Genomic DNA, 23615 nt, shown 5'->3' with positions numbered 1-23615 from the left:
TGCAAATGGGTGCAAGTGGGAGCAGGTTAGGGATACAGGTCAGCATTTTTTTTTTAGTGAGATTGGTCTACATGCAGAAAAGAGATGGGAAATTACATGAAGCAGGTGAAATGACACATTAGGCCTACAGTGACAAAGCAGAGTGTTTGCAGAAAAGACAGTGGGCCTCATGTGGAGGTAGCCATGCCGTTTTAGCAGATGGCTACCCCCAAACTCGGGTCTGGGTACCAAAAAAGGGGACTTACTGGGCCATTCCGACCTTTGAGGGCCTGGTAAATCTCTTGTCTGTGACCGGGACCCGGTACGTCCCCATTCCCATAGGGCTCAAATGGGAATGGGGAGGATGCTAACAATGGACCTGGTAATGATGGTTCCGTTGTTACATCCTGGTTTGCTCACGGGTGCCAGTATGCACGTCTGGCAAGACCAGACGTGCATACCGCCACCTGCGAGCAAACTCGTGGCGGCCCGGTATGAACGGTGGTGGTCCCTTACCGGCACCGATCATACCGAGGCCGCCACAGTCGGAATGAGGCCCAGTGCGTTCAATGTGCATTACACATACAAATTATGAGAATTCCAATCTGTATAGATTGCATTGAAAATAACCCATACTAACTGATTAATGTTCCTATTAATTATACCCAATAACTAAGTAGCTCTACTGATTAACATTACAATGCAATTTCAATAAGCACAGATGGAAATTCTGGGATTTTGCTTTCTCTTATGCTTCATGGAAGGAGCTGCGTAAAAAAAAAACACATAGATGGATAAACTGTCTATTGTTCAAATTTTGAAGTTCCTTTTGTTCGCACAGGAAATAAATAGTTACATGAAGACTCTCGTGAAATGATTGGGCAAGTGGAGTCAGAAGCTTAGGATGTGTCAAACTCGTCAAGTGAAAGGCAGGGCTACTCTTGATTGACAGCAAGAAAGATTAAATAGAGGCTTGAACCGAACGGCTGGGCTTTTGCTGTTTTTCCTGCGCCACTGCTGGGTGCTGGATGTACTCCTACCAGCTGCAGAGGAGATGCTGCCATATCTGCCTGGGAACCCCAAGGCCAATTCGGAAGTGCCGGGGATCGTGTGGATTGGGAGGCTTCAGGGCAGACAGGAGTAAGGAGGGGTTGCGCAGAAAACTCATGGCAGAAAGAGATTGTCCGGACCACGCGCAGAGGTCTCATAGATAATTGTAAGTGAAAGTTCAACATGAGGAGAGCATTGGTTGAATGCAACACATGGGTCTATTTTTAAAACAGAATGCCATTCTTTCTTATTGTATATGCTAAATGACAGAAAGACAATGTGCCAAGATAACAAATGTTGCACTGCCTGTTTTATTTTATTTTCTCTCTTAGGAACTGTAGCAGTACTGATGTGGGTAAGACTTTGGGAATACATCATTGTTGAATGAATTCTGTTTTTATTGTAAATCACATGGTGTTTGACAGATTTATAAAACGTATTAAGATTGCTCTGGTGTAAGGATTTTTATTGTTTATGTTTCTAAAGCTTTGTATTTCAGCGGGGAAAAGTAAATAGGAGGCGCTGGGGTGTCTACACTACAGTGGTAAAAATAAAATATTGCAGGAGTTAAAATCAGAGAAAAGTGAAAATATACACACAGGCAAGTTAGAGAGTTCGGGTGTTGGTGTGAATGTGCTCCACTCTGCATGCTAAAGGGGGAGCAGACCCCCATGGGCATAAGGCTGTGGTGTAAATAAACCATGGACAAGATTTATATGTGATAATTGACAGTAGTGAAAATCTTACTGGGTTCCCTATAATTGTTTCTGGGTGGGTGTACAATACTGCGATATTAAAATAGCGCCAAATTAGGTAATAGCCCTAAAGTCAAAACCTATTACATATGTGGTGCATTGGCTGTGTGGGAACAGACTGTAAAGCAGCTACTGGGCGTGGCAAGTGTGTTCCACGCCGCCATCTGTGCATTAAGGGGAATTAATTTTGTCAATTTAGTGTAGCACTGTAAATTGAATTGCATTATGTTCCAAATTGAGGCTACCTTTCTGGAAATGGTGAAATACCTAGAGGCAAAATTATATGTGAATGGGGTGTGGTCATCAGACAATGCCATACAGTGGCATGACCGCATTTGTGGAGAAGACCAACTGGACAATATTTTTGAAGAAGGCAGCATAATCCAGATGTGTCTTTTGAGATTATTTAGAGCTACTGACAAAAATTCTGAGAGAGACTGCTTGATAAGGCGTTGGCCCTCATTACAACCCCGGCGCTAAACCATGGCGCTATTAGCACCATGGTTGGTGCCGGTGTTTTAACGAGTCCGCCATGGTGGAATAGGGAAATACCGCCCCATTCCAAGGTTGGCGGGGCAGTATTTCCCCATTTCACCATGGCCCTTCCCCATTCCCATTTTCGCCCCATAGGGCGCAATGGGACTGGGGAAGGCGCCAAGTACGGTACCGCAAATTGCAGTACCGTAATTAGCACCGAGGTCCCTTTGCGGCACCCTACTTTAATGGCTGGTGACACCAGCCATTAAGGTCAGGTCCCACAAAGGGACCTCGTAATCAGGCGTTAAGGGTTTAACAGCGCCGACACCTTTTACGGGGCCGTTAAACCCTTAACGCCAGGGTCATAATGACCCCCTTTGTGTCAAGATCTGGTTCATTTTAAATATGGAGGAAAATGATGCTGAGTTGATTAGCAAATTAAAAATCTAATTAGATGGAGATAATGAGCAGGAGAAAAAGTTAAGATCAGAGCTTGAGTTATGTCAAAAAGAAATGCAATAAAAATGCAATAAATTCGACACCCAACAATCTCAGAGAAGGAAGCATTTTGAAGACAGTGAGCAAGAATTAAAACACCTGAAAGGGTTAGTAAGCGGCATTAGACAAGACAAAGAATAGGTCATTTTAGAGATGCAAACTCTACAGAGAGATAATATAGAGAAAGAAGGTGAGCTCCAAACTATTGAATAAGAAAAAGCTAAAATGTCCCAGGAAAGGGACAAAAGGGACAAAGAGTTCAATCAATGACAAATGCAAATGAGTGAGCTGCAGAATGTAATAAATAATTTGGGTGATGAGAATACTTATTTGGGTCAGGAGGCAGACCGACTCCACAAAAATGTAAAGATGTAAAACAGCAAATATGTAATTTTAAATCTCAGGAAAAACAACGAGGTACCACATTCAATGGAATTGAGGTTAGTCCTATATCTTCAAGAGGGAATAATGTCCCAATGGCTATACAGGTTGCTGGGCCTGGTTGTAACACATTTGGAGGGTTTGACTCACCCACTAGTGGTTGCCACCAGTCCCATAAACCCGAAAAAAAGAATGAACAACAGAAATATGCATCTCTAAATATAGCATCAATTAGCCCTATCAACATAATGAAATCAATCAAGGCCCTAATTAAGCCATTCAAAAAGGTGGGTGAATGCTGAATAGAGGATCATCTGGAAGCTGTGCATGATATATTTAAAGCTCTAAAGATACCCAAGGAACAGAATAGACAATACTTTCATTTAACTCGTGATGCTGCCACAGCGAGTGTCATCAGAGGATTGAATGAACAGGAAAATATGTCATGGGCAGAATTTGAAAAGGAAGTTAGACATCAGTTTTCACCATATCAGTCACTGCAGGATGCGACGAAAGCTGCATATACAATGCCAGCCCAGCCAAATGTGTCACCTCGCCAATTTCTCCAAGAGTTCAAAAGAGCTTTCTCTCACTTTGATGTATCCTTTAGTCCTAATTCAGTTGAATTTCAGAATGCCTATTTTTATGGCCTACCAAAAGATATTATATCACAATGGATTCACGAGTTTGATCGCAAGAAATCACTGGAGTGGATTGTAGAACAAGGGACCAAACTATATGATGTGCTTGATTGCCAGAGTGGAGAGGGACAAAGAATTAAAGAAACAAAGTCAAGATCTAAGGACTCCTCAGCAACGGAAATGGAGATAAGATCTGCTAAAATGTTACTGGAATCAGCCCAAACTCCAGTCAGAAATAATATGACATCCGATCAGAGGGGTGCACCACACAGGCCGCCATCCCAGGCGCCAATGTTTCAGTCACATGATCCAAGCAATAGAGAGAACAACATTAGCCCTAGGTACATGGGAGACAGACCCAGGGTGGGATACCGGCCCAATATGTCAGGCATGAATAACAATCAGAGACAAAATCAAGATCAAAGGAACAATAGTCCTTACCAGACATTGGAGGCACAGAGCAGATTTGTCCCCAACAGTATGGTGAATGGCAGCCAGGACAGAACACGATATGTGGATTGGTTCATTGAAAATGGAAATCAGTATAGGGGACAGTTCTCACAAAATGAAAGACAAAATATGAACTATTCCCCACGCCACTATAATCAATCACCACCACCAATGGATCACAACCAAAGAATGATCACACCCTGTTCCCCTCCTTCAATGAATCAAGAGTTCAGAAACCACTCAAATAGAAATCAATCTCCTGAGAGATACCAGAACAGATTTAACCAGGGTGAAGTTAACCAGTACCGCTCTAGACCGCAAAGAGAACATTCTAGAGAAATTGACAGATTTCAATGTCTTGAGGCCCAAGTAAAAATGTTGTCTGAACAAATAGGGAAACTCTGTGCAGTTCAAAAACAGTCATCAAATGAGGGGACGGAAGGTCGCAGAAGCGACCTGGTGTCTTCTGCTAATAAGTGACTAAATACCAATAGCTCCTGCAATGATAAAAATACAGAATCTCATAAACCAGTTTTGTGTAACGATCCTGAATTGCCTGCTGATTTAAACATGAAGATGGCCACAAATGAGAATGAGGGAGGGATTGCAACCACGCATAAAATGGAAGTTCGGTTTAATCTTGTGTTTAATCAAACTATTGAGGTATGTGCAGATGAAAAAGAGAAAGGAGAGAATAGACGTGAAATTCCAAAAGAGCAAAAACACGGATAAAAAAAAAGACATCACATGCTCTGATAAAACAACGAATGAGGATGTAGGTGTGACTGTTAAAACATCTTCCCTGGATACTCAAAACGCCCATAAGAAGCAAACAAGAATAATGAGTACTAAAAAGGAGGGTACAGCCCAGTCACCTGAAGAGTTCTTTGAGCCACATATTTTTCAAGAGATTAAAAAAGCTGATGCTGTGCCAAATGCAAATAGGTGCTGTGGAAGAGAAGCGCAATACATTTGAAATGATTGACACAGGTGCACAGGCCACTATCATGTCCAAAGAATTGGTGAAAAGCATCAATCAAGGGAGATCCACACAAAATCAGATCCAAGTGAAACAAAATGAAGGCTCAGTACATAATTTTAATGTTGAGTAGGTACCTATTGAGGGTGTCACTGAAGTTGACATAAAGATAGGAAAACACAGAATGAGACAGGAAGTAGTAATCACATCTATCAGTGAAATTCCATTCCTGATGGGAACAGATTGCCTGAAAAGGTTGTCACCCCTCATTGATGGAGTGAATGGTGTTCTGTGGTCTCTGACAAAGAAACCATTAAGGCCTAGGAAAATAAAGTCATAAAACAGCAGTGTAAACAAATGCCATACTGTTGCTAAATCAAATGATGCAGTGGAGGTATATCTTCAAAATGGCTGTGTGCCTAGTGTTATCCTGATGTGTCTGGGTGAAAAGCAAAGTGAAAAGGAGAAACAATGCATGCAGATTTATATGGATCCTAGGAAAAAAAATGGCAAACTGAAATAGATGAAAATAAATTGCGCTTTTATCTAAATTAAGAGAAGCGCAAGCAGAATACTATCCCTGAGGCAACCACAGAAATACATATCACAACCCTTTCTGAAATACACATGGACGATGAGCAGACATGGATCCATATTGGTATAAATGGCCATTCTGAAAAGGTAAAAGCTACATTAGCACTTGAACAGGAAAGGAGTTTGATTAATGAGAAATTACCTCAGAGAATAATGGAAAAGGAGAAGATCCCAAAATTCAGAATTAAAAACCAATATATTTCTGGGTTGGACAATCCAGACTTTGAAAATTGAATTGCAGGAAGGAGCATGCTAAAAATGACAATTGGTCAAAAACCATATACCACAATGTGTAGATAGTGAGTGGGACACAAAATGATTTTTATTTGGGAAATTACATTATGCGCAGAATGTGTGTGGTTTTGGATTTCCTTAACCAAAAAGTGTGGTCCCGAATAGGAAGACCTGCACCTGAATTTGAAGACAAAGGACAGGCTTATCATTGTGTGCAATTGGTGCCATATGCAATTGAGTTACAGGTGAAAAAGGAGGTCACCATTTCCGCATTCACCAGACAAGTCACCATAACACTAAAGCATAGAAATGGACAGCAGATGAAGGATTCTGATGCATTCGTATGCTTAAATGAATCCATGAAGCAGCAGGGGCTGGAATGTGAATATACAAGATTGGTGGATATTGGGGATGGACCCATCAAAATCATGGTGGACAACAAGGGGTGCGAAGACATTTATTTGGAGAAAGCTTCTTTGCTAGGGATGGCAATACAAAAATCATTAAACCGCAGATTCTCAACAATACAGTGATTGGGAATATCCCTGAGAGGTATGTAGATGCACAGGGCGTGTTGCCAGAGTCAATGGACTCTCAACCTAAAGGGATATTCAAAGTTCAGTATGTGTATCCTTATAATTCCAATGAGACAGTGTGCTGTCACCAGGAGCATAGCTTATTATTTGATTTAAATGAAGATGAAACAGAAAATCAGTATATTGAAGTGGAGGCTGATGTTCCAAAATATTTAAAAGTGGCAACTCTGCAAAGAGATACAGCCACAGAGTTAGAAGAAAGCATAGAGGTTCCTCCATTGGAGGATTTCCCAGCATTTTCAAAAATAGTAGAGGAGCAGATTCTGTCAGCAGATGCATGTGATGGTGAAAAGGACAGGCGTGAATTGAGAAAAATATTTATGGATTTTAAACAGGTGTTTGCCAATGATGCATATGATTGCGGCCTTACTGATTTACATCTTGCCCCATTACAAGAGGGATGTGGTAGAAATCTGGTATTTGTGCGCCAATATCGGTTGCCACTGGCATGCTTGGAGTCACTGGCAGAGATAATTAAGAATTTAAAATCCAGAGGAATTATCAGGCCTATTCATAATACGTCAAACACTCCCATTTTGGGTGTATTAAAACCGAACGATCAATGGCATTTGTGTGCAGACTTGAGAGAACTAAATAAAAGGGTACCAGTGTCTAGATGGCCACTTCCACTTATTGATCAGGGCCTTGCCCAGGTTCATGGATCAAAAGTGTTTACCACATTAGACCTTACCTCTGGGTACTGGTGTGTGCCATTGGCTGAGGAAATTCAAAATGTATTTACATTCTCATTTGATAAAACGCAATACGCTTGGTTCAGAACACCATTTGGGTATGTTAATAGTGGGAGCGAATTTGGTATATTTTTGAAAAAAGCACTTCCAGATGCAGCAGAAAGGGGAACCATAGTATATGTGGATGATGTTTCTGATAAAAAATGAGAGCCTTAAAAGGCATTTTCAAGAAATTAGACATGTGCTTGGTCAATTACGGAAAGCGGGTACCAAAGTATCCTTGTAGAAGGCCCAATGGTGCAAAAAGAAAGAGAATTTCTTAGGCCATGAAGTGACTGAACATGGGTTAAATCCACAAAATAAAAAGGCGCAAGCAATACAGAAACTGAAAAATCCTACCAATATGAAAGGTTTAAAAAGCTTACTAGGGATGACAGGATATAACAGGAAGTTTATTGAGAATTATGCCAAAATCACTCAACCCTTGACTAAATTATTGAAGCAGAATGTACCCTGGAGATGGGAAAAGGGGCAATACGAGGTAGTAGCTAAGTTAAAAGAATGTCTCATGAAAATGCCATGCTTAGCCTATCCCGTAAAGAATAACGATTTCTTTGTAGAAATAGGATTCACTGAAGAGTATATGTCAACTGTGTTATCTCAGAAGCATGATTTGAATCATAAAAATATTGCCTATGCAAACAAGGCATTGTCTCAAGTTGAAACTAAATTCAGTGAATGTGAAAAAGCTCTTCTGACCACTGTCTGGACGTTGGAGCACTTCCATACCATTATTCAAGGAGAAAAAGTAATCATTGAAACAAACCATCAGCCTTTGCAATTTTTTACAAAGCGAAAGGATTAGATCAAGTAATCTGGCACAATCTAGAATCACTTCATGGACCTTAGCATTACAGGGATTCCCTGTAAAAGCAAGATATGGACAGAACAAAAAGAGCCCAATTGCTCAAGGGATAGCAGATTTGCATGACTGTGCAGCTGAATGTGTTTCAGGTGAAATAGAAGTAGAGCCCAGTTTAAATGAATTTGAACAATCATCACACAAAGCTTTTCATGAAAATGTGTGCTAAGATTTGCCAACTGTGTACGTTGATGGATGTGCTTATCATATTGACAATTATAGTGATAAACAGCTGGTGGCAGCGGTAGGAAATGTCTGGAGAAACTGTCAAGACATTCCTAACATAGGGATGAGAATTGGTGCCAGGAGTAGCCAAATAGCAGAGTTAGTTGCCATTTATAAGGCAATTGCTACCACAGTTGAAAACAAATTCAAAGAAATGGTTCTAGTAACTGATTCTGATTATGCCCGAAACAGCTTTGTAGAGTATTTAACTGGATGGAAAGCAAGAAGTATGCTTACATGTAACAAAAAGACTCTTAAACATGGGAAAATGATTCAAGCTATAGATAAATTAGTGGCAGAAAATGATTTAACAATACACTGGAAGAAAATTCAAAGACATTTAAGGACACCAGGAGAAGATAAGGAGGGGAATGACAAAGCAGATCAATTACCAAAATTGGGGCTGTCATGGGGGAATTATTGCCCATTGAACACTTAATTGGTGAAATAAAGGTGGATGCAGTTACAAGCTCCAAATCTCCAAAAGAAGTTGAACAACCTATAGTACAGTGGAGTTATGATACACCAGATCAGGATCTGATTAATTTGTATTTGTATTTTGTTTATTTGTATAGCGCACAAGGCCCGAGGGCAACCGGGCACATTTTTGGTTACAGGCAGGTTACATACATACACAGTATTTAACTTAAAAATATACAAGATGTACAGGTTACAGACAAAGGGCCTCATTACAACTCAGGCGTTAAGGGTTAACGCCGTCGTTAACCCTTAACGCCTGATTCCGATTTTAACGGCTGCTTTTAGCAGCTGTTAAAATCCATAGCGCTAAACCGCCTTGGTGCTAATTATGCCACCGTAATTTACGGTGGCGTAATTAGCGCCTTCCCCACCCCCATTATGCCCTATGGGGCAAAAATGGGAATGGGGAAGGGTAAAATGGGAAATGGGGATTTACCGCCCCACTCACCTTGGAATGGGGCAGTAAATCCGCCATGGTGTAAACATAGTTTACACCATGGTGGTAAAGTTGGCGTACTTACCGCCTGGGTCGTAATGACCCCCAAAATATTACCATGAAAATATACATAATGTACAAGAGTCCTAGAGTTTGGAGTAAAGGATGCACAGTCTGAGCAAAATATAAGGCAGGATATTATGCGTGAGTGGCCTGGAGTGCTGAGATATAAGTTCCAGTCAGGGTCAGGCCAAGTCCAGTGTGGCCAGCCAAGCTTTCGCCTTGCGCTTGAAGACAGGGAATGAAGGTTCTGCTCTAAGTGGGTTGAGAAGAGTATTCCACAGCTTTGCAGCAAGGACTGGGAAACTACGGCCACCAGATTTTTGGAGGTTGAAGCATGGGATGACAAGACAATTGGCGTGTGTACTTCTGAGGGGTCTTGCAGCTGAGTGGGTTGTGAACCTGTTGGATAGGTAGCTGGGGGCTGGATTAGCAATACTTTTGTAAGTATCAGAGCTTTAAAGGAGATTCTTTGGGTAACTGAGAGCCAATGAAGGTTGTGTCTGTGTTCCGAGATGTGAGAGGTCCTAGGGATGTTAAGGGCCGCTCTAATAGCATTGTTTTGGATAATTTGGAGTTTTCTGATATTGCATTGGTTGGTACCTAGGTAGAGGGCATTGCAGTAGTCAATTTTGGATAGGACCAAGGTCCTGGCTAGGGTAGTACAATTGGCTGATTAAGGCACTAAAAGAGGACCTAGTTTTGGGTGTTTTTTATAATCATTTGGTGGATCCCAAACAACATCCCTTAACTGAAAACAATTGCAAAGGAAAGGAAGAACTGAGAGTGTTGTAAAAGAACAACAAAAGAATTACACTACAGGATGGTCTGATGATTAGGGAGTCTATGACAGGTCAGACACAATGGGTGGTGCCTCTTTCATTCAGAGGGTTAATGTTGCACCATGCACATGCTGCAATAACTGCTGGACACAGAGGTTCACAAATAACATTAGAAATATTGAAGGACTATGTTTACTGGCCACATATGTCCCAGGATGTGGAATTGTATACCAGAGGGTGTCTGGTATGTGCACAATTTAAACCTGCTTCAACAATGCGTAGAGCTCCATTGATGAAAAGTGGTTTAACCCTTCCATGGTCAGATTTGCAAATCGACTATGTTGGGCCTCTGAAAAGATCAGCCAGCGGAAATAGATATTTATTGACGGTGGTATGTCTAATGTCGAAATGGGTAGAGTACATTCCTGCATCAGACTGTAGTGCACAAACAACGGCCACTTTATTGGTAAATCACATATTTTCAAGGTTCGGGATAACCCAAAGGATAGAATCAGATAGGGGAAGTAATTTCAAGAGTGCCTTGATGAGCAAAGTGTGGCAGATATTGGGGGTAAAAATGAAATTACATATTTCCTATAGGGCAGCTTCTTTTGGAAATATAGAGAGAAGTAACAGGTCCATCATAGAGATACTAAAGAAATGTGTATCAGAGGCAGGTTCTAGTTGGGATCTACGGTTATCTTTAGTATTAATGGCTATTAGATCAACTCCTCCTAAAGCAACAGGTATCATGAGGTACCTCATGAGGTATTGACAGGAAGAAAAATGGTTTTGCCACAACATTTATTGTACAGGACACATGAGCAAACACTTGTAAGTGCATACACAATTCACGAATATGTGGAAGGATCGAGGAAGCACTTGCAACATGCATTTGCATTAGTACAGCGAAATCTGGAAGAACTGCTGAAAGTGCAAAGTCCTATTATGATAAAAAGACATATGTGAAAGAATATAAGATAGGTGACCGGGTATATAAGTATAACTTTGGAAAGAACAAACATAGAAATTTTAAATTTCTCGCGGCATGGCAATGACCATTTGAGATTGTAGATAAAATATCCCCTGTAGTATATAAAATAATGAGGAAGGAGGGTGAAATGTTGACAGAGCAATTTGTTCATGTCAACCAGATTAAGCCCTGCCACCCAAAACATGAGATCAAGCAATTTGAGCAGGTGGAGACAAGCTAAAATAAAGCTGACAGTAGAGAATAATGATAAATAAATGTATTTGTTGGCGGATGCATGGAAGAGTGACTGTTTCATAAACATATAGCCTAATAACATGAGAGCAGGTACAAGGTGGTATATATTTCACCCATGAGTAATCAGAAATATGGTCTGGTGAGTAAGCAAAAACAAACAAAAATTCTACGTCTAGCCTTAAGAAAAATGGTGTCATGTTTTCATGAAAGGTACTGATTCAGACTAAGCTTTTCTAATACTGTGTGGTAAGATTCTTCTGCATGGGGTAAAACATTTTTTTTAAAACACAGTGAAAAGGGTGGAGATAAAATATTGAAGAAGAGTATGTTTAGTTGGGAATTACTGTGATGTATAGTGATGCAAAGTGTAAAATATTTTTTGTTTCTCTATGATGTGTGTTTAATTGCAGGTGTCCAAAAGAGCAAGTCCTGGAAACTGTGTTTTGGGTTGTGTTTCTTTTTAAAATCTTGTCGTGCAAGGGGGATAGACAATTGTTCTATGCTATGTACTTAATCTGTTTCTTTTCTGTTCAATTTGGACATCATTAACCTATTTTCCTGGCAGGGCCAGTTCCTGGAGGCCATGGGATTGGAGTCCATGGGAGAAAACCCCAGGGAAGCCCCCGGATGCAAATATGGGAGTGAAGGCAAAGGTTGCAAGAACAAAGGCAAAGATTACCAGACCTGAGAACTGGATAATTGCCATACCGCTCATAGTGGGTGTGTTGGAGATGAAAGTCACAGGAGCACAAGTATTCATTGAGCCTGGACCAGCATCTGGAATCGCAGTGGATGAGGCACCTGGGTTTATCCTGGGAAACAGAAGGCTAATATATCAAAATATGTATGTTACCTTGAACCCTGATAATATGGTCGATAAGTTCCTGGATACATCGACGATCGTGTCTGACTAGATAAATTGATGGTTGGAGCCACAAAAGGAGGATGCACGGCAATCAATCAGAGATATTGCCATGCAGTTGGAGAAAACATTTGTGAATTTGTCAGTTATATAGAAAAGGAGGGGGAAGCGGGTGGCAGTGTTGCTGGTGGCTTCTGTGGTAATGACTATTATTGGGGCTGTAGTGGGCACCACTATGTCTACAGCCAATGCTATATCAGTGGGGACACTGAGTGCTAAAGCAGAACAGTTGACACATGACCTGGACATAATCCAAAGAACCTTAGATGGAATTAGGGGCGGACTGGATGAACAAGTTAATATATTAATGAGACTACTGTGCTATTAAATGAGCAGGCTGAAATTATGCACAAATGTTGTTATTAAACATGACCGGATGTTGAGTGATATTATAGCCATAGTTAATCCCCTTGATAAGTTGTTGGAGAAATACATAGGAGAAGTTTAAACTGCAATTTCGCAACTGATTATGGAAAATATACCATTGTATTTTGTGTCATATGAAATCGTTAATCAAATGATGGTGAAAATAACGCAAAGGGAGGTGGAAATGGTCAAATTAAAATAACATTTGAGATGGGGAGCGCAATACCATTATATGTGAATTTGGAAAGGATGGAAATAAACATATAGCCTAATAACATGAGAGCAGGTACAAGGTGGTATATATTTCACTCCATGAGTAATCAGAAATATGGTCTGGTGAGTAAGCAAAAACAAACAAAAATTCTACGTCTAGCCTTAAGAAAAATGGTGTCATGTTTTCATGAAAGGTACTGATTCAGACTAAGCTATTCTAATACTGTGTGGTAAGATTCTTCTGCATGGGCTAAAACATTTTTTTTTAAAACACAGTGAAAAGGGTGGAGATAAAATATTGCAGAAGAGCATGTTTAGTTGGGAATTACTGTGATGTATAGTGATGCAAAGTGTAAAATATTGTTTGTTTCTCTATAATGTGTGTTTAATTGCAGGTGTCCGAAAGAGCAAGTCCTGGAAACTGTGTTTTGAGTCATGTTTCTTTTTAAAATCTTGTCGTGCAAGGGGGATAGACAATTGTTCTATGCTATGTACTTAATCTGTTTCTTTTCTGTTCAATTTGGACATCATTAACCTATTTTCCTGGCAGGGCCAGTTCCTGGAGGCCATGGGATTGGAGTCCATGGGAGAAAACCCCAGGGAAGCCCCCGGATGGAAATATGGGAGTGAAGGCGAAGGTTGCAAGAACAAAGGCAAAGATTACCAGACCTGAGAACTGGATAATTGCCATACCGCTCATAGCGGGCGTGTCTGAGATGAAAGTCACAGGAGCACAAGTCATCATTGAGCCTGGACCAGCAACTGGAATCGCAGTGGAAGAGGCACCTGGGTTTATCCTGGGAAACAGAAGGCTAATATATCAAAATATGTATGTTAACTTGAACCCTGATAATATGGTCGATAAGTTCCTGGATAAATCGACGATCGTGTCTGACTAGATAAATTGATGGTTGGAGCCACGAAAGGAGGATGCACGGCAATCAATCAGAGATATTGACATGCAGTTGGAGAAAACATTTGTGAATTCGTCAGTTATATAGAAAAGGAGGGGGAAGCGGGTGGCAGTGTTTCTGGTGGCTTCTGTGGTAATGACTATTATTGGGGCTGTAGTGGGCACCACTATGTCTACAGCCAATGCTATATCAGTGGGGACACTGAGTGCTAAAGCAGAACAGTTGACACATGACCTGGACATAATCCATAGGACCTTAGATGGAATTAGGGGCGGACTGGATGAACAAGTTAATATATTAATGAGACTGCTGTCCTATTAAATGAGCAGGCTGAAATTATGCACAAATGTTGTTATTAAACATGACCGGATGTTGTGTGACATTATAGCCATAGTTAATCCCCTTGATAAGTTGTTGGAGAAATACATGGGAGAAGTTTAAAATGCAATTTCGCAACTGATTATGGAAAATATACCATTGTATTTTGTGTCATATGAAATCGTTAATCAAATGATGGTGAAAATAACGCAAAGGGAGGTGGAAATGGTCAAATTAAAATAACATTTGAGATGGGGAGCGCAATACCATTATATGTGAATTTGGAAAGGATGGAAATAAACATATAGCCTAATAACATGAGAGCAGGTACAAGGTGGTATATATTTCACTCCATGAGTAATCAGAAATATGGTCTGGTGAGTAAGCAAAAACAAACAAAAATTCTACGTCTAGCCTTAAGAAAAATGGTGTCATGTTTTCATGAAAGGTACTGATTCAGACTAAGCTATTCTAATACTGTGTGGTAAGATTCTTCTGCATGGGCTAAAACATTTTTTTTTAAAACACAGTGAAAAGGATGGAGATAAAATATTGCAGAAGAGCATGTTTAGTTGGGAATTACTGTGATGTATAGTGATGCAAAGTGTAAAATATTGTTTGTTTCTCTATAATGTGTGTTTAATTGCAGGTGTCCGAAAGAGCAAGTCCTGGAAACTGTGTTTTGAGTCATGTTTCTTTTTAAAATCTTGTCGTGCAAGGGGGATAGACAATTGTTCTATGCTATGTACTTAATCTGTTTCTTTTCTGTTCAATTTGGACATCATTAACCTATTTTCCTGGCAGGGCCAGTTCCTGGAGGCCATGGGATTGGAGTCCATGGGAGAAAACCCCAGGGAAGCCCCCGGATGGAAATATGGGAGTGAAGGCGAAGGTTGCAAGAACAAAGGCAGAGATTACCAGACCTGAGAACTGGATAATTGCCATACCGCTCATAGCGGGCGTGTCTGAGATGAAAGTCACAGGAGCACAAGTCATCATTGAGCCTGGACCAGCATCTGGAATCGCAGTGGAAGAGGCACCTGGGTTTATCCTGGGAAACAGAAGGCTAATATATCAAAATATGTATGTTAACTTGAACCCTGATAATATGGTCGATAAGTTCCTGGATAAATCGACGATCGTGTCTGACTAGATAAATTGATGGTTGGAGCCACGAAAGGATGATGCACGGCAATCAATCAGAGATATTGCCATGCAGTTGGAGAAAACATTTGTGAATTCGTCAGTTATATAGAAAAGGAGGGGGAAGCGGGTGGCAGTGTTGCTGGTGGCTTCTGTGGTAATGACTATTATTGGGGCTGTAGTGGGCACCACTATGTCTACAGCCAATGCTATATCAGTGGGGACACTGAGTGCTAAAGCAGAACAGTTGACACATGACCTGGACATAATCCATAGGACCTTAGATGGAATTAGGGGCGGACTGGATGAACAAGTTAATATATTAATGAGACTGCTGTCCTATTAAATGAGCAGGCTGAAATTATGCACAAATGTTGTGATTAAACATGACCGGATGTTGTGTGACATTATAGCCATAGTTAATCCCCTTGATAAGTTGTTGGAGAAATACATGGGAGAAGTTTAAAATGCAATTTCGCAACTGATTATGGAAAATATACCATTGTATTTTGTGTCATATGAAATCGTTAATCAAATGATGGTGAAAATAACGCAAAGGGAGGTGGAAATGGTCAAATTAAAATAACATTTGAGATGGGGAGCGCAATACCATTATATAAGAATTTGGAAAGGATGGAAATTGGGTTTTTGCTATGTGTTCCATATATAGCTTCTGAACTCATCTACCAGACTAAATTAGTCCACAATGCAGGGTTTTGGCAAGATGACAAGTATATAAAGACCAGAACTCCAGAGGTGGTGGCATTTCAGGCTTGGCATGGGATGTTTACATGATTCTGGATTTTGATACATGTATAAGGTTTAAAGAGCAACATTATTTATGTCGAGGTAAACCATTTGCTCCCAACACAGTTGAAACCTGATTCGGGGGTGTCGGGAGGATGTGAAGTGGTCATTAGTAATTCAAAGAGTGATGACCTATCTCAGGCTAGGCTAATAAAAAAACCGGTGGTTCGTGAGTACTTCTTTGAAAAATTACACAATCACACATCTGAATCATGGAATGTTCATTTTCAAGCAGTTGAAATATAATGTGTTTTACATATCTGTTCCAAAGGACACTATTGTATCAGTAGGAGGTTTAACTTTCTCTCATGTTGCTAATGACATATGGGAAGGCCAAGTGGAGAATGTTGAGTTTTTTCAGAGGGACTCCTTCCCGATTGACCCAGGATTTGAGGTTTTGTTGAGCCAGAAAGAAAGGCACACCATTAGGATGAATTTAAAGAAAACATTACTGTGAATAGCCTGGACATGATGGAAATAGATGCATCCAATTGGGGAACCTGGGTAGAGAGGTGTATGGTATGTTTTGTGATCTTAGTAGTATTAATGGGGAGATGGTTGGTTGCCCTGACCGTTAAGATGAGGATGTTGGTCATGCTACTGATGACAATGGGGAAGGAGAGATATCCTGTGACACATGCATTTTAGACATTGATATGCTGTTCCTCCAGCTATGACTTTGCGGGCCAGTCATAGTTGTCCGAAAAGGGGGGAATATATGTAGGGATACATGGAAGCAACAAAATGGATGTGCAGACGACAGTGTTCAATAGCAGCCAGTAAAATGGGTGCTCACTTTAAAAGCACTCAACAAAACGTGTGCAGATGCAGTCGATAAAAAGAGTGCTCACTTTAAGAAACACCCAACAAAATATGCAGTCATTTTAAAATGCAAATGGGTAAATGGGTGCAAGTGGGAGCATGTTAGGGATACAGGTCAGCATTTCTTTAGTGGGATTGGTCTACATGCAGAGAAGAGATGGGAAATTACATGAAGCAGGTGAAATGACACATTAGGCCTGCAATTACAAAGCAGAGTGTTTTCAGGCAAGACAGTGGGTTCAATGTGCATTACACATACAACTTATGAGAATTCCAATCTGTGTGAATTGCATTGAAAATAACCCATACTAACTGATTAATTTCCCCATTAATTATACTCAATAACTAAGCAGCTCTACTGATTAAGATTACAATGCAATTTCACTAAACACTGATGGAAATTCTGTGATTTTGCTATCTCTTTTCATTCATGGAAAGAGCTGCATAAAAAAAAACACAGATGGATAAACTGTCTTTTGTGCAAATTATGAAGTTCCTTTTGTGCGCACAGGAAATAAAAAGTTACACGAAGACTCTCGTGAAATGATTGGACAAGTGGAGTCAGAAGCTTAGGAGGTGTCCAACTCATTAAGGGAAAGGCAGGGCTACTCTTGATTGACAGCGAGAAAGATTAAATAGAGGCTTGAACTGAAAGGCTGGGCTTTTGCTTTTTTTCCTGCGCCACTGCTGGGTGCTGGATGTGCTCCTGCAAGCTGCAGAGGAGATGCCGACATATCTGCCTGAGAGCCCCAAGGCCAAATCAGAATCGCCATGGATCGTGTGGTTTAGGAGGTTTCAGGGCAGAGAGGCGTAAGGAGGGGTTGCGCAGATAACTCATGGCAGAAAGAGATTGTCCGGACGAAGTGGAGAGGTCTCATAGATAATTGTAAGTGAAAGTTCAACATGAGGAGAGCGTTGGTTGAATGCAATTCCTTACAAGTCAGCACAGCAGTCTATTTTTAAAACAGAATGCCATGCTTTCTTTTCTTTTTGCATCTGCTAAATGACAGAAAGACAATGCGTCACGTTAACAAATGTTCTTCATGTGTCGCACTGCCTGTTTTATTTTTTTTTCTCTCTTAGGAACTGTAGCAATACTAATGTGGGTAAGACTTGGGGAATACATCATTGTTGAATGAATTATGTTTTTATTGTAAATCACATGGGGCCTCATTCCGAGTTGGGTGGTAAGGGAAAAATGATGCCGGTAAAGGAATACCGGCATCGTTTCCCTTTACGGCCCATTCTGACCCACCACACCGTTATTTACGGCGTCGTAAAGTACGATGCCGTAAATAGCGGTTTAGTGGCACGCGCACGACACGCCATGCCGTAATTAGCGGCATGGCGTAAACCGGAGCTGATCCCAAGTAAAGCGGACATGGAAAAAACGGCCTCCACAAGACCGCAAAGTACCTTACCGCCATGGAGTAAATACCGGCATCGCTGAGAAGGTGTAAAGGACCCTGAGCAGTGTTTTCAAGAGGAACAGGTGCACTCAATCAGCACAGGTGGAGGCAATGGAGTCTGGCACAGCACAAAAGGAGCACACCCACACACCACACCCCCTCCCACACCAAAATGATACCGATTGCAGCAGCATTCCTGGAGCTGGCGGCCCTGCTTGCAAGGCAAGAACAACTACAACAGCAACAACAACAACCACAGCCACCACCACAGAGGATACACAGGAGGAGAAGGAGGGTGAGACAGGGCCAGCATGCCCTACCAGTGCAGCCACCATTACCACGCCGGCAGCCCCCAATCCCCCGCATCGGAGCCACCCCCTTCAACCTCACACCAGAGCAGATCCACACCCTGTACCGGCTTGACTGGGACACCATTACCAGCATAGTGGACATGATACATGATGATATCGTGAGCCGCATAGAAATACGCACTGCCATCCCCCCTCTACTGAAGGTAGTATCTGTTCTCCACTTCCTTGCCACAGGCACCTACCAGCATACAGTGGGGCAAATGCATGGCATTTCTCAGCCCATATTTTCACGGATACTCAAAGAAGTGTTGGATGCCCTCCTCCCCCACACAAGGGAATACATATCCCTACCCCAGACTCCCCAGGAGATCTACGACACCAAAGCTGCCTTCCATGCACTGGCAGGCATGCCAAATTGCATAGGTGCCCTCGACTGCACCCACGTTGAATTGGTGGTCCCGCATGCCATGGAGGTGCCGTATCGCAACCGCAAGCAATACCACTCCATCAATGTCCAGATGGTGTGTAATGCCAGTAAATCCATCACACATTGCAATGCCCGATACCCCGGATCAACTCATGACTCCTTGGTTCTGCGGAACTCAACACTACCACGCTACATGGAGCGACATGCCGGACGTCGTGCCTGGCTGCTTGGTGAGTCATCTGAATGGGCCATGGCGTTGCTTTGGGGCTTTGAGTAGTTCTGGGAAGGGGGGGGTTCATACTCCACCGGCCTGGGAAGGGGGGGATGCATGCTCATCCCAGTAATCATCTGTGGCCATGCATGACCAGTACAATTTTCCACCATGAGGGCACACACGATTACCTCATTTCCACTTCCATGCAGGTGATGCTGGCTACCCTCTGAAGCCGTGGCTCATGACCCCCGTCCGCAACCCACAGAACAGGCACGAGGAGGACTACAACAGATCCCATACCCGTACACGCGTGGTGATAGAGCAGACCTTCGGGCTCTTGAAGGCACGATTTCGTAGCCTCAGCCGTTCAGGTGGGGCACTCATCTACAGCCACGAGAAGGTGTCCAAGATCACCATGGCATGTGTAATGCTACACAACATGTGCATCCGTCGGAACGTGCCACTGCCCCCTGACGTGGAAATGCCACCACCAGATGACAATGAGGGGGAGGAGGTAGGAATGGCAGGACAGCAGCCGGGTACCGATGCACAGGAGGGACGTTCTGTGCGTCAAGCATTGATTGGACAATATTTCTGACTCACAAGTCAGCTGAGGGTTTCAGGATGAGAGGACATTGGGCACGGGGTGTGGGGATACATGTACACCATGTACTGTGCGACATCAAAATACACAAGCAAAATGATCAATGTCCACTCTGTTTTAGTGAATGAACAACCAGTGTATTAAAAAGTTTAAGTTTGAACGTGTACAACAAAACCACCACCCTCACCCCCCTCCCCCTCCCCCCAACTCCCAATGACACACCCTCACCCCCCTCCCCCTCCCCCCAACTCCCAATGACACACCCTCACCCCCCTCCCCCTCCCCCCAACTCCCAATGACACACCCTCACCCCCCTCCCCCTCCCCCCAACTCCCAATGACACACCCTCACCCACCTCCCCCTCCCCCCAACTCCCAATGACACACCCTCACCCCCCTCCCCCTCCCAAATGTGTGTGCCAGGATGTTCATTGGCCACTTCCGGAGCCAGGGGGATTCATGTTCTGGCGGCGGAGTGTCCGCATTGACCGGCGGACAGGGCTGGTCTGTGTGGATGAACTTTGTGATGGTGGGTACTCCCACTGGGGCTGTGGTCTTGGGTGTGCTGCCTCCAGGGCATCAGCAATCCGGCCCAGCACCTCACAGAGGCGGTTGGTGTTTGAAGTGATTACCTCACCCAGGGCCTGCAGGTCATTGTGGCATTGTGAATGTGATTGACGGTTGTCCCGTAGGAAGTCCTCCAGCAGGGCTGTGATGCGCTGCCCGTGCACTCCATCCGTGGATGGTGTGGCAGATGTGGTAGCCAGCCGTGGTGTTGACCGTGCAGGGCTCTGTGGGCTTTCGGCAGGGGAGGAGGATACAGGACAGGCAGGTGGTGCTCCTTGGCCTGTAAGGATTGGGGTGTCACTCTCCCCAGAGTCGCTGAGTGCGACTTGTGTGTGAGATGGTGTTTCCGGCCTGTACGCTGTGTCACATGTCTCCCCCACGTCAGATAGGTGAACCGATGTAGGGCTCTCTGGCTCGTCGATGAGGCACATGGCAGCGTGCTCCCCTGCCACACTGGATTCCTCCGAGTGGACTGTGGGGTATGTGTCCGTTCCCAGTGCAGGCATGGGTAGGGGTGTGGGTGGGGGCTGTGCAGCCTCCATGGGGGTTGCTGGTGCAGATGGTGTTGCCTGTGGCCTCCTCCTTCCTACAGGCTTCCGCTGTCCCCTGCCTGTGCCCCTGGAGGTGGAGGGCTGGGTGGCTTCATGGCCCTCAGTTTCATGTCCGCTGCCTGTGGGGTGGAAGAGAGAGATGGCATTAGCTATGATTTGGGGGTCAGCATTGCTTCAAGGCTATGGTATGAGAATGGTGTTGCAGTGTTTGGGTGACATTTGGGTGGTGAGTGGGACATTGATCTGGGCTAGGATGGTAAATGCATGCAGGTGTCTGGGTCAATCAAGCTGGCAGAGTACTGTGCTGACTCACAGTGACTGCCTCTTTGTGTGCTATGGGCAGTATGGGTTGTAGCCTTGCAAGTGGCATCAGCCTGGGTCTCACTTGTTACGGCATGATTGGGGGGGGGGCATATGTGACATGACTGCTTGCCCATCCCTTGGCGGTGGCTTGAATTGGGAATGCATTTACTGTCTTCACTCATGACACTCACCTCCATCTGCGGATGACGGGGCACCGGACTCCATCTCGCCGACCCCCTCGATGGATTCAGGGCCCATCATGTCGGCACAAGTCTGCTCCCAGGGCATCATCTTGATTGGAGATGCTGGGCCTCCTCCTGTCTCCAGGGCCTGGGTCCTGTTGGCCGATAGGATGGCCCGCACCCTGAGACGGAGGTCGTCCCACCTTTTGCGGCAGTCCCTTGTTGTGCGGGGGGTGTTGCCGACAGCGCTCACCCTCTGGGCAACCAGGTCCGATATTTGTTTTTTTCTTGCTATGGTGGCCTTGCGCATATCAGTGCTGAACACCACTTCTGCATTGGCATGCAGGGTGTCTACCAGGACCTGTAGCTCATCCTGTGTAAAGCGCTCCTTGCGGAGGCGTGCGGCTCCTTTTTTGAGTGCTTTCGGCATGATATAGGTGAATGCTGGGAAGTCTCAGGTTCAGAATCTTCCTCCGGGTTCTGTATCAAGGGGATGGCAATGGATTGTGTTTTTAAAGATGGCCGCCGTGCTCCTTCCCGTTCCTGTGCGATGATGTAATTTCCGTATCCGTTAATTAGCGGTGACCGTAATTTACGGTGTCCGTAAATTACGGTCACCGCTAATTACGGATAGCAGAGCTTCAGTGGCGGTGTTGTAACGACCGTTTCGCTTCATGCCGCTAAGGGGTTTTACAGGCCCTTTAGCGGTATGCCGCTAGGGGATTTACCGGCATGGCGGAAAGCTCGTGCCCGCGAAGTCGGAATGGCCTGTAAATTGCGGCGTTGTACCAGACCGGACTCGGTCTTTCCGCCATGCCGGTAAAAACCCATACTTACCGCAAACCTCGGAATGAGGCCCATGGTGTTTAACAGATTTATAAAAAAATATTGAGATTGCTCTGGTGTAAGGATGTTTATGTTTCTAAAGCTTTGGATTTCAGTGGGGAAAAGTAAATAGGAGGCGCTGGGGTGTCTACAATACAGTGGTAAAAAATAAAATACTGCGGGATGTAACATCACAGAAAAGTGAAAATATACACACAGGCAGGCTAGAGCGTTTGGGTGTTGGTATGAATGTGCTCCACTCTGCATGCTAAAGGGGGAGCAGACCCCCATGGGCATAGATCTGTGATGTAAATAAACCATGGACAAGATCTATATGTGATAATTGACAGTAGTGATAATCTTACTGGGTTCCCTATAATTGTGCTAAGTCTCGGTGGCCGTTTACAGTCATCCCTAAAGTATAGCCAAATTATAAAGGGGGAAGGTTTGTCTTATCACAGGACAGTGTTATAAAAGGTATGCTCACCACTAAATTACCACAAAAAATGAGGTAATGCAATTTACTGCCAAAAATACTGTGATACTAAAATAGTTTCAAATTAGGTAATAGCCCTAAAGACAAAACCTCTTACCGCACATTATAGATGAGCGTGTGTGATAGTCACATGCGTGTAGTAATTTCCTGACACTTTCACACAGTTTGTTGTGGTGTATAATATGCATAAAATCTTTGGCTCCTCAAAAAGCTTTTAAAAAAAAAAGAAGCACATATAAACCAGCAGCTGTCAGGAAGAGCTCTCTGCACAATTGAGCCTTGGCTAGAATGGCAGGCTTTGTCCTGGGACATTGAGGGTTTGTGTTGCCCCTTATTCCATTGCATGTTTATGCCAATAGATTGATCGCTTCCTCATTTAATTTCAGGTTTGAATACAATGCTGGAACCGTGTTGGCCAAACCAACCATTCCACCTTTTAATCAGTGGCACATATTGACCTTTGAATTTTGATGCAAACATTCTCAAATGCTTAACATGCATCCGAGAAGCCTTCATAGTAGAAATATTCAAAATTACTATTATAATCCATCCTGTAAGTGTAATTTAACTGATCGTGCTTCTAAACTCTATAGTACCCTGCTGCTGTGCAGCTAAGCATTTCCACCACATAAACATACATAGGGGAAAAGTATTTTCCAACATGGCGCAATATACGTATGGCGAAATTAACAAGAGAATCTTCAAATGCCCACTTGGCTGTCTAAGCACAAATCATGCTGTAGCTGTCCTCTGCTTCAAATGC

At 43.2% G+C, this 23615-nt stretch overlaps 1 long non-coding RNA gene across 1 annotated transcript in view; it reads left to right on the top strand.

The window, feature by feature from the left end:
* LOC138526079 (uncharacterized) overlaps window positions 1–16306 on the top strand; it is a 169203-nt gene extending 152897 nt beyond the window's left edge. Inside the window, exon 4 of the long non-coding RNA XR_011283480.1 lies at window positions 12025–16306. This is a non-coding gene — a long non-coding RNA (uncharacterized lncRNA). The remainder of the gene's footprint in view (window positions 1–12024) is intronic.
* The last annotated feature ends 7309 nt before the right edge of the window (window positions 16307–23615 follow it).

The sequence above is a fragment of the Ambystoma mexicanum genome, chromosome 7p (genome assembly GCF_040938575.1).
Source record: "Ambystoma mexicanum isolate Mex_15411 chromosome 7p, UKY_AmexF1_1, whole genome shotgun sequence".
Lineage (NCBI taxonomy): Eukaryota > Metazoa > Chordata > Amphibia > Caudata > Ambystomatidae > Ambystoma > Ambystoma mexicanum.
The sequence above is the reverse complement of the archived record's forward strand: the minus strand, read 5'-3'. Positions and strand labels throughout refer to the sequence as shown.